The following is a 13,207-nucleotide window of genomic DNA, read 5'->3' as shown; positions in this document are numbered from 1 at the left end:
CCATCTTCCCAATTCTTCTGTCTTCAGTTATTCCTTTTTTCTCTTTGTATCTTTGAAAGGCTTCTTTATACATCTGCTTCTGTTCCTCTGGAATAAATCTTTCATCGAGCGTCTTCCATTCCTGCAGAAGCTTCCTCATTACTTGTTCTTCTTCCTCGCCTTTTGTTCTCTATGGATCTATTTCCATTCTTCGTTGGTCCTCTTGGTTTTCTATTGATTCCTCTGTTGCCTCTGGACCTTTATCTACTTGATCTACCCCTTTATCTGCATTCTCCTTTATGACCTCCATTTCCTCATCTTCTTTCTCCTCTGCTTCCACTTATTCTTCCTGTATGACTTGGAATTTGTTTTGGGATTCTATAATATTGATTCCTTTTTGTTTGTCCGGCTGTGTCTTGTTGTTCCCTCCTTTTTTCTTTCTCTGCACTTCTCTGAAGTTCTCATCCTCCTGTCCTGATTCCTTCGCCGTGTTTCTCCTTTCATTGTCTACTTCCTTTTCCTTTTTTGATAACGTGATTGGGCATTCTCGGTATAAGTGTCCATACTCATGGCATCTTCTGCAGTGAAACGAGATATGTTCATAATCAATTGGTTGGTGCCAGATCTCGTCATGGTATTCCAACTCTATTGTGTCTGGAAGTGGCTCTGTTATATTCATATACACACAGATTCTTGCGTATGTTGTATATCTTCCCCTCTTTGTCGATTCTGCCACTTTCACAAAAGATCCTATTGCGTTCCCTATACCCTCAAGGATTTCTGGGTCCCAGAATTCTATTGGTAAACTAAAGAGTCTGATCCATACTGGAACTTGTATCATTTTTTCTTTTTTTTCTGGGTTGTAACAGTCTACCCAAGGTCTCATAAATAATCCAGCATTATTCATGAAGTAAGGTCCTGTCTCAAAGATCCTTTCCTTGTCCTCTAGATTTGAGAATATTACTGTGAAAAATCCCTTCGCTCCCAGCTTTATTTCCACATGTCCTTTTGGTTTCCACCTTTGTTGGATCCATCTGAAAAGATCTCTCTCTGCTGGCCAGAACCCTACAAATTTACAGATCAAAGCATAATCCTTCATATAACTTCTATATTCCTCTAATATGTTATTAGGTATTACGAACCTGGGTTTATTTGTTGCCCTCGGCAGACATTTGCTTGTTGATCCCGTTTTCCTTTTCGATCCTGCTGCTGAAGTCTCTCCTTTGCTTGTTTTTTCTTCTTCCTTTTGCTGTTCCTTCCGCGCTTCCCCTGTTGTCACTGCTTTGTAGGAGGGGATCTCTCCCCTCCCCTGCACCGTTTCCATTTCTTTTCCTTCAGTTCTTGCAATTCTTTTTTCCCCCCAGGCTTCTGGTTTTTCAGCTTTTCCTAATCAAGTTTCGGTACTCTGATCCTCTTGCTCGTGTTCTGCCCTTGTACGCTGTTCCAGCATTCGGCGCCCCCTCTATCCTTCCTGCTTCGAAACCCTAGACTGCAAAACCCTCATTACCATCCCACTCGCGAGTTTATGCATGAAGATGTATCACTATTATTAACATTGTTCTACTAGAGATATATATATTTTTTAATAGATAGGACATTTCCTCGAGCTTCTTTAATGGGGTTTTATTCACTAACGAGAATTTTGGTAGATGTGTATTTATAAAATGGGTTTAGTTGTGGAACAAATAACTTTTCAAGTATGATGGGTTTAAATTAGTTGAATTCAATGTTTGCTCATGAATGAGAATTTGATGTTGGGTGTGCATGTGGGTCTTGGGTCTAGATTTTGAATCTAGGCTCTAAAAGGTTGGTGGGTTTAGGCCTCAAATTTTGAACTTGGCTCTGATACCATATGTGAGGACCTAACCTAGATCCTATAACTAAACAAAATTTATCATTCAATTTAATTACAATAATAAAAAAATAGCATGTTTATAACTCTGCATTTACTTGATAAAAACATACAAGTAAAAATTGATCAACAACATATTAAATATGTAACAAAAAAATCATTTTTTTCTCTGCAATTTACATAAATAAAGCAACAAATGAAAGAATATCTGTTCCAGTAGTTTGGTTGGGATGCTCTTCTTGACTACCTGACCGAATTTACCTCCCAGCCAACTCGGAGAGACTTCCTAGCCCAGGGAACCTCCACAGGTTCCCTAGCCCTTCGAACCTAAGTCCAACTAGTTGTAGTGCGTCCAAGTTAAAACCATGTAACAAAAAAATCATTTTTGCTGCAATTTACATAAATAAAACAACAAATGGAAGAATATTTTTTCCACTGGTTTGGTTGGGATTCTCTCCTTGACTACCCGAATGAATTTACCTCCCAGCCTCCCAGCCAACTAGGAACGATTTCCTAGCCGAGGGAACCTCCACAGGATCCCTAGCCCTTCGAACCCAAGTCCAACTAGTTGTAGTGTGTCCAAGTTAAAAGCACCACTTTCTAATAGACCCAATTTTGAGTTCTCTCATTTTTCTCTCCATTCTCTCTCTTTTCCTTCCCCCCTCTCAATAAAATTCTCTAATGCCAAAATAGAGAACAAAGATCTCCCCATTCTCTTCTCATCCTCTTTCCTTTTATGTCTCTTCCTCTCATCCACCTCAACCACCTACCATAAATTTCATGAATACCCCTCCATCCTTTAATTTAATGATCTTGATTTTCCTTTCCATATCTTATCCCAAAATAGATTTGAGAAGAAACATTAGGTATGGAAATATTAATATTTAAATCAAAATTAAATTGGAGAAGACATCTTGGAAGACCTTGGGAATTGAAATATTGATATTTAAATTAGAAATAAATTGGATAAGACTATATCTTATCCAAGAGTAAATTTGAGAAGACACAATTAAAATATGGATATTTAATTTAGAAATAAATAGGAGAAGACCATCTCTTATCCAAAAGTAAATTTGAAAGACACATTGGGAATTGAAATATAGATATTTAATTTAAAAGTAAATTTGAGAAGACACATTGAGAATTAAATAATAACAAATCATAAAAGTCATATCAGTAAAATAAAATTACAGATTCACATGTGTAGCTATGTACCAATATTACTTAATAATTATAAGTCAATATTTTCAGGTTAATTAAACACTAATCAAAATTAGCATGATAGGATCAAGTAGGGCATTGCATATACCCATCCTTAAAAAAAAGTCGTCTTGAAGTTAGAGTGAAAAGGACACAAGGAGTTCGAAAGAAGTTTGACAATAAGGCATAACAAAATAGAGAGATATATAATAGTCAAATTAAGCATGTCAAGCAAGAATACCACTTCCCATCAAGAGTATCCAGCTAAACTATAGCCTCCTAGCCCCTTAACCTACTTCCGCTCCCATCCTATCCATCATTTGTTGTAATATACTATGACATCGACTATACTAATCTAACCATTAGTAAAACCAATATGTCAGAAGTGTCAACTATATCAACCTAACTTCCTCCACATACAACTGAAAATCGTCATCACACATCTAGGGAAGTGTGTCCATCATTGCCCTACCATGCTTCCAGGCTTGGAGGTTACACGGTGGGAAGTACCTCCACCCCTCATCAAAACTAGGGTCAACACCCTAATATGGACCACACTACGACCCTGGTTGGATACTTGTCATTAAATAATCCATTCAGGCAGTCATGTCATCTGCCATTTATACTTTACTCATTTCATAATAGTGCATATCAAGTAGATACAAAATGTAATATAACAATGTACATCATACCATTCCTCATTGGATGTCTCAACATTCCCCAATCATAAGTGTAGATCTTGGTTATCATATAATCCTTTCCATTTTGCAGGTTAGTTCTCATTCATACATATACATAACAAGAATATATATATAAGTGATCTTAATCATCATGTTATTAAGTCTAGTATCCACGTGCAAATTTTGTACTTCATAATGATATACTGAAAGTAAATATTACATTAGATAAATCATAACTTTGATAGGTAATTATTTAGATAAATCATATCCCTTTAAGTCATACATTAAACAAAAATAACTCTGATAATTCATACACTAGATAAATAATAACCAAGTAAGTCATAGATAAGGTAAATCATACATCAAATAAGTCACACATCACTATTTTAAGCAACAATACCTAATCCATAAAAAATTACTTCATCTTTCCAACTAAAATGCATCAATATTACATAGCATTCATAAATAAAACAACATGAAACTATGAATGGGGCCTTAGCATAGGTAGCTATCTAAGTCAAAATGGGAATCACAAATGCTCAAAAAGTGAGGGGTAGTCATAATTTATAGTCTTCGCATCCTCCCAAGTAGCAGATCTAAGGGTATACTTGTCTCGCTGGAACTTAACCTAAAGCACCATGCGACGTCTGATTTGTCGAACCCTACGATCGAATATGCGTAATGGTTCTACCATTACAGTTCCCACGTCTGAGACCTGGAATTCCCTCCAATCCAGTTTGTGAGATTCATCTAAAACATAATGTCATAGAATAGATACATGAAAAACATCATGAGTTTTATGCAAATGGGGTGGCAATATAAGATGATAGGCAACTGGTCCAATCTTCTCTTTGATTCTAAAAGGTCCTATAAATCAAGGTGACAACTTTGTCCCTTTCCCAAATTGAATGGTGCTTTTTTTGGGTTAGATACAAATAAAAACTTGGTCTCCTACTTCATAAATTCGACCAGTTCTATGTGCATTGACATAAATATTATGTATATCTTGTGCTTCCTTTAACCTTTGTCGAATCTATCTTATTTTTTCCTCCATTTCTTGCACCAATTTTGGCCCAACTATTACTCGGTTCTCCAACTTTTCCAAAATCAATGGCGTCCTGCATGGACTCCCATAGAGAGCTTGATAAGGAGGCATCCCAATTGAAATGTGATAGCTGTTATTATAGGAAAACTCTACCAATGGTAAGTACCTTTCCCACTAAGTTTGATTATCCATGATGTACATTCTAAGCATGTCTTCCATCACCTGATTTACTCTTTCAGTTTTCCCGTCCGTTTCTGGATGATATGCAATGCTTAGGTTCAATTGAGTCCCCAACACCGGCTGCAAACTTGTCCAAAACCTAGATGTAAAGTGAGAGTCTATATCAGAAATTATATTTGTGGGTAACCCATGTAGCTGAACAAATTTTCTTATAAACACTCGTGCCACATCAGTAACATCATAAGTGTCTCTCACTGGGATGAAATGGGCACTTTTGGTCAATTTATCAACTATAACCAATATAACATTGTACCTGTTATAGACATATTTGGGCATTGCAACCCCAATATTATATGTCGATAAACTAGGGCTCTTTAACCCCTAAAAGTGTTGTTTCATACCCTAAAGGATCATGGTCAACTGATTACATCATTCCCCAGAAGTTCCACTTGAAAAACCACTCATAACTGGCTAAAACAGGACCATACTGACTGCTCCACTGCCAGGGTGTGAGGCATACTGACTTCTACACTAGCCAGGCACGATGCATACTGAAGAGGCATTCTATAGGGTGCAATGAGTGAGGATGGACAAATGTTCGAGACAGTTTTCTAAGTGGATGCTCATGGAATCTTCCAAAAACTTCTCTTATGACACTTGCCTCTTTGAATTCACCCAAGGATGAGTAAGAGATCCAAGAAATCTCCAAGTGGAACCAAGAACAACAAGTGGAATGACACTAATAAAAAACCCATAGATGACTCACACCCTTGCAGACATTTATAAATGGATCCTTCATCTGAGAGATCTAGAGGTTGGAATTTTGTAATTTGTAAGGAAGTGCTGATAGTTTGTATTTGAGAAAGTGCATTGTATTGTTGGGTGTTCTTGCTTTTCATGAGGTGAAGAGGGCTTTGATGCTGGGAGGATGATGCTGGATCAGACAACTGGGTTGTAATTCTCCCTTTTATTTTAATAAAGTTCTTTTAGTTTTCCTCCATGCAATTGTGTATTTGTGAATGTTGTTATTTGTGAATGCCATTGTATGTTCATTGTATTTCTAATTCTACAATGCTTATGATATAATAGATCAAGATGCTTTGATGGTGTTTTGTTACTTTGTTTCTACAGGTATTCTCTAAATGGGATGAGTAGGAGAGGAGTTGCAAACTCTATCAAGAGAGACAGAAATCAAACAAGGAGTCAAGTGGAAGATCCAGGTTGGTTCCTTTGCTTGTCTCTTATCTATCATACATAAAGGGAATCACAAATTGCTTTGATTGTTTGTTTCTAGGATAGCTGCCAATCCTAGTGGGACTAGCAGATCGAAAAGACACTACTTTTCCCGGAAACAAAATGGCGACTCTGCTGGGGATCGAATATATGTTTGTTTATTATTGTTGTTTGTTTTATAAACTTTAGACAAAGCCTGAAGTTAGCCAGATAGCCTTCGAACTGCTCTTGCTCTGCAATTGCATAGTAGATGAATACTGCTTTAGTCAATCTCCAGTTTAGTTAATGAATTGAACATTTGACTTACAAGCGTTCTAGATGCCTTTTTGGTAGCTCAGTAATCTCTCAAGATCATACTCTGTACTTTTCTCTTTACTGTCCATCATAGCTCAGCTTAAATCACTGAAATCAGCTGCAAATTTGAGCCAAAACCCACTTCAGTTGCGCTCTCTGGCCCATCGCACTGTCTGTCACTGTCAACCAGTATGCATCGCACTTCCCGAGTGTAGCAGGTGCAATTCATACTTTTTTCTGTGAAGCATAGGTGCGATGACTGACTGAACCTATTTCCATTCTTGAAATTTGGGTTTTTTGTCCTTGTTTTCAGCTCTGTTTAGTTGATTTACTGCTTATGAACAGTGTCTCATTACTGAAGCCTGCTTGCATTACATAGATTAGCCTCCATTGATTAGGATTAGTAAATGTTTTTATGTATTTTTCCATCATTTACAATCCTTTGTCGAAAAGTTGCTTAAATCGATCTGTCGTTTTGGTACAAAAAGTGTCGTAACTGTCGTTTTGTGTCAAAAAGAGAAGTGTCGTGAAGTCTTACTTATCTAGATAGTCGATGGAAATTTTTGTCATGTATTTGATTTGATTTGTTGATATTTGAAGTGTCGAAAACATTTTCTGTTCGAAATCGAAAATTGTCATTAAGTCTCCCTTTCTATTTTGAAAAAGAAATTGTCGAAATGTCGCTTTGAAAGAAATATTTCAGATCTTTACTACATTTAGTTTTCTTTTTTGTCATTTTCACATTAAAGAGAACGAAAAACAAATACATGCATTTGCATTTGCATTTATACTGTGTGTGAAAAATGATTTAGGAAAAGTGCATTTAGTGTGTGCTCTTTGCTCTTTGTTTGAAAGAAATTGAATCTTCTTTCCTTAGTAGCTAGGATTTTCATTGCTAAAAATAAACAACAAATGTTTATCATTGTAGATTGCATATTTAGGAATTTTACATCTACATGACGCGGTGAAGCATTGAAAGGTAAACTTCTAAACAAGATCAACTCTAAAATAAATTTCAATGAACTTAACAACGCTTTGGAACCTAACGCAACACATCTAGAGGTCTAGGCTAGAGACGCGTTCCGGCGTCGTAAAATCTAGTAATTATTGTTTTCATTGAAGGTTGGGTGATTCCTCCTCCTTGATACGACAAGTGCTAGCACAAACTTGTTCTCCCATACCGTCGCGTATATATTGGGAGACCACAATAGGCTTATATCCTTTATCCATAGGAAGCCGTGTTTGCCGCCCTATCGATCGCAATGCACTGAACACATCATTCGGGAAGATTAACTGCCGTACATAAGTCCTTGGTAATTTCTCTTTAATTTATCACCATGGTGTATTTTGCAGTTTTGCGATTGGTTTGGTAATCCCTTTGTCTAGATTTCCTGAGAAGTCACTTTCGTTCCTTTTCAACTCCTTAAAAGAAAAGGTCCATCTGAGCACTTGTCACTTCAAGCTCATTAAAAATCGAAGGGGACTAGAGTCATCTTTAGCTTTTTCTTGACTCTTAAAAATTGAAAAAGCAAAGTTGTGTTAATGCGTCATTAAAATTTATTAAATTCGGAATAACATCCCTGTTCCTTCATTGATCTTAGGTTGAGATAATGGATTCCACCAATCAAGGAATCCCTCTTGAGGGAAATCCTAGTCCTTTTACTTCTTGGGGAAATATTGGTGCTCTTCATATGGACACATTGTCTCTGCCAGGTCTAACTATTGGCCTGCCAGTATGGCTGTTCTCAACCTCTGTGGTTCAAAATAACGTGATTCCTCAGCAATTGAATCAACATCCAGTTGATACCAACCCTTCACCTTCTTCTTCATTTGTTTCTCCTTCCCCTTCTTCTTCTTCGCTTAGTGAAAGTAGTGATGCTAGTAACCAAGTGCCTGAGAAGAAGAAGAAAGGGAAGGAGAAGAAGAAGAAGTCAGGTAAGCAAGGGGGCAACCATGCAGCATCTGGTGAAAATCTGCACACTAAGATTTTCAAACCTAAAGATCCATGCATAATTTGCAGAGGGGACCATTTACATCGAGAATGTCCTTGCATTCCTCAGATCTTGAGAGAATGGTCCCCCCATTCTCACCAAGCGGTGTCATCAACCTTTGGTGATAAAGTTGATAACACACCATCAACTAGTAATAATGGGCAGAGAAGAAAGGTCCAAATTCCATGTAAGTTATGTGAAGGGGACCATACCCTTCCCCGTTGTCCTTTTTTGGATGAAGCCAAAGGAGTCTTGCATAACCGTCCTGCTTCACTGCAGCGACTTCCGTATGGATACAAGAAACTCTCCCCAAGTCCTTTACTAGTTGAAATCTGACTGACATAACTCAATTGTCGATCGAAATGCCTATCATTGAAAATGAATCTTCTGAGTCCATACCGGACCAAAGTCGATAGGTCGAGATGGCAGTTGACCCAGTTTTACCTTCAGAAGATTCACCTTCAAATGATATCCTTCCCAAAGAGAGTGAGAACGATACAGTTCAAATTCTTTTTGTTACATCAGAGTCCAATTAACTTGGGGGAAATCCGCCCATTCCCTCACAACAGGAGGAAAATCCCCTAGTTCCCATTACTCAAGGGGTTAATTCAACTGTTTATTCGGTACCCCCTCCAAGCAGTCTAGTCACTTCCTTTGATTGGAATCGACTAGCGAGATCTCGCCTTCCTTCTTATGTACCATTCTGAATCATAGTACAAGTTTACAAAATGATCGTGTCTGGCACTATTATAGATGAAGGGGCTTCAGTGAGTATCCTTTCCTCAATTGATTGGAAAGCACTTGGTTCACCATCGCTTATGCCTGTTACACAGAACTTGTCAGGCTTTAACAAAGGAACCAATCGACTGTTAGGGATCCTTCCTAAGTTACCAATTACTTTGAGAAAGAAAATCGTTCACTTGAACGTGATGGTAGTCCAAGGGCCGTTAGCTTACAATCTACTCCTTGGGCGTGGCTATGTTTACAACATGGAGGCTATTATTTCAACACTCTTTTGAGTGATGTGTTTCCCACATGAAGGCAAAATTGTCACTATTGACCAGCTTTCATTTCCGGGCTCAGGAATAGCTCCAAGTCAATAATCATCCCTAAATGGTCCTTTTATATCAATGGTGTCTCTTCAACCTTCATTCCATCCACCTAATTACCGTGAGTAGTCTGGTGAATGTAACGAAGCTTAGGGGGCATGCACCCTGGTCTGCTTTGGCGGACGAACCCAGCTGAAAATATAAGTTTCCCTGTAGGTTATGTGATTGGAAGTGTTATCTCACACCATTCACCTTTGTCTATTTGACGGACAAAGCCCAGGAAGTGTTTTGATCGCCGACTAAAACCATCCTGCTTAACCACAGTGATTTCCATATGGTTACTAGAAACTCTCCTTTTCTCGATGCTTGGGGGCATGCAAACCTTTTGATGCAAGCTAAAAATGATAAATTTCATTTTTTAGCTTTTTAACTTCTTAGGTTAGGTGATTGGTCTAACACACTATTCACCTTTGTCTGCGCCGCAGACGAAGCAAAGGAAATGTTTTGTCCAACTGCTGATGAAACCATCCTACCTAACCTCAGTGGTTCCTTATCTTTCTAGTTTTTCTAGTTTTTTTAGCTTTTTAGTTTGGTCATTTCTAGTTCGCATAAAAAGGAAAACTAAACTGAGCATAATTTCTGCAAGGTTCGAGCTCATTAAAAAATGAACCCGCCTACCTAAGCATACTTTCCGCAAGGTTCGAGCTCCTTAAAAAATGAACCCGCCTACCTGAGCATAGTTCCGCAAGGTTGAAGCTCGTTAAAAAATGAACCCGCGCCCATTTCGAGCGTACTTTCCACAAGGTTCGAGCTCATTAAAAAATGAACCTGCCTCTGAGCATATGTTCCCCCAGAGTTCAAGCTCGTTAAAAAATGAATCCACCCTCCATAAATAACCTTTGTGATTGCCCTGCTATTAGCCTTTTGAGCCTTGGTTGTTTTCCTGCCATCACCTCCATTCTTTTGGCCGATCATACACTTCCACTTGATTGTTTACCTTTTTGAGGAACAACTATGACAAGTGGTCCTGTTAGCCACCCTCTTCACATCACAATGTTTTGAGAAGTTCCAAGCTTACCCGGAACCAGTTGGTACCCTCAACACCACTCGTTCCTCAAAAACAAGTCTCCTTTAAACTCTTTTCAGACTCACTAAATATGAAAAGATTGTCGAGCTAATGGCCTTTCCAGGTCATTAAAGTAAGGGGAAGTGCCATCCCTCCTATGTATTTTAATCTTTTTCAGACCTGAGGGATTATCTCACGAAAAAGATCGAGCGTTTGTCTTTTTTGGCTTGCTAAAGTGATCAAAAAGTCATCCCTTTTGTATTATTTTATCCTTTTTCGGACTTAAGGGATTATGCTGTGAAAAAGAACTGCTGGAGTTTCCTTTTCGCCCCTTTTCAAACTCTCTAAACATGAAAAGGACCAAGTTGTCTTTATCGTTAAAACAATAGCGACAAACTTGTCCACCTAGACAAGAACGAGTTTCACTGTCGCTAGGCTCACTAAAACATAGCGACAGGTTTGCTCGAAGGGAAAATTATAGAACAAGTATATGTTACCCTCCTCAAGCTTGACAAAAATAAAGAGGTACTGGTTAGCAATGACTAGGGAAAAAGGGAAGAAAACTTGAAGAAATTTATGGTAGCATGTCACTCTTGAACATGACACTTTCAATCCATCGCCATGATTGAGTCGGTTTGGGTTATTTCGTTCACCAATAATATCACCATTGGTCCTCCACACCATCCATTTTTTGTGGTTAACGCCACCAATCCATCTCAATGTCACCGATATGTTCAAGTGAAGTCATTCACATAATTCACCATCCAGTTAATGCCTCATCCACTACAATACCTTCACCCTCCATTTTTCATGACCGCCATTCTTGAACCTTGTGTCGTCAGATCGTTTTCACCTCCAGAAAATCATTTGCTTCGTTTCGTGTCGTAGATGTGGGATACATTAAGGCCCTCCTACGACAAGTCACTTCTTGTCGACATCAGCTCATTATCCAGGATTTGACTTAGAAACAACCCTTTTAGTACTTTGAAGCTTGCATGCCTCAATGGCAAGTTTCTCACTTCTGGCGACAGGTTGACATCAACGACCTTCGACCGAAATATTTTGCGTGGTGTTCAACATCGGATCATATATTCACACCAAGTGAATTGTACTGTAGTACCTTGAGGGTCATTATCATTATCAGAAATTCCTCTCGTGTTTGTTAACAACTTACATTATTGGCTAGTAATCAGGCGATGTCTTTCCATGTTCAACTTCAGGACATATTTTCACATGGATCGACTTGTACATCGGGCGAAGATTGAATGAGTTTGAAGACCGCGGATCTAGTTTCATCCATCTGGGCTGCGATATATTCAGGAATATAAAGACATCAAATGTACACAGAAGCTGCACAGATGGTCATCCAAGCTAGGGATGATGACTCTACATATAAAGAATCATCGGTCTGCAACTGCAGACGATTATCTGTTCTATTTACATGAAAATGAATTTATAAAGTGGAGCATGGGAATGCCCACCTCAGCTAGATCATGAAAATAATATGATGATGATGTATTGTATTGTATCTTATACAGGTCACCTTCCAGTTCGAATACCTCAGATCCTCATGATAAAGCATTTCACCCGACATCAAAGATTTACGACTTCATGCTTTAGGGGGAAACTGTTATAGACATATTTGGGCACTGCAACCCAAATCTTATATGTCGATAAACTAGGTATATTTAACCCCTAAAAGTATTGTTTCATACCCTAAAGGATCATGTTCAAATGGTTACATCATTCCCCAAAAGTTCCACCTGAAAAACCACTCATAATTGGCCAAAATAGGAACATACTGACTGCTCCACTGTCAGGGTGTGATGCATACTGGCTTCTACACTAGCTAGGTGTGATGCATACTGAAGAGGCCTTCTGTAGGGTGTGATGAGCGAGGATGGACAAATTTCCAAGACAGTTTGCTAAGTGGATGCTCATGGAATCTTCCAGAAACTTCTCCTATGACACTTGCCTCTCTGAATTCGCCTAGGGATGAGTAAGAGATCCAAGAAATCTCCAAGTGGAACCAAGAACAACAAGTGGAATGACACTAATCAAAAACCCAGAGATGACTCACACCCTTGTAGACATCTATAAATGGATCCCTCATCTAAGAGATTTAGAGGCTAGAATTTTGTAATTTGTAAGGAAGTGCTGATAGTTTGTATATGAGAAAGAGCATTGTATTGTTGGGTGATCTTGCTTTTCATGAGGTGAAGAGGGCTTTGATGCTAGATCAGACAGCTGGGTTGTAATTCTCCCTTCTATTTTAATAAATTTCTTTGATTTTTCCTCCATACAATTGTGTATTTGTGAATGCCATTGTATGTTCATTATATTTCTGATTCTGCAATGCTTATGATATAATAGATCAAGATGCTTTGATGGTGTTTTGTTACTTTGTTTCTACAGGTATTCTCTAAGTGGGATAAGTAGGAGAGGAGTTGGAAGCTCTATCAAGGGAGAGAGAAATCAAGCAAGGAGTCAAGTGGAAGATCTAGGTTGGTTCCTTTGCTTCTCTCTTATCTATCATACATAGAGGGAATTGCAAATTGCTTTGATTGTTTGTTTCTAGGATAGCTGCCAATCCTAGTGGGACTAGCATATTGAAAAGACACTAGTTTTCCTGGAAACA

The sequence above is a fragment of the Pinus tabuliformis genome, chromosome 4_2, assembly GCF_031772625.1.
Source record: "Pinus tabuliformis cultivar Carrire ecotype Pingquan chromosome 4_2, CPIR1, whole genome shotgun sequence".
In the NCBI taxonomy this organism is placed as follows: domain Eukaryota; kingdom Viridiplantae; phylum Streptophyta; class Pinopsida; order Pinales; family Pinaceae; genus Pinus; species Pinus tabuliformis.
This window is presented reverse-complemented; position numbering follows the sequence as displayed.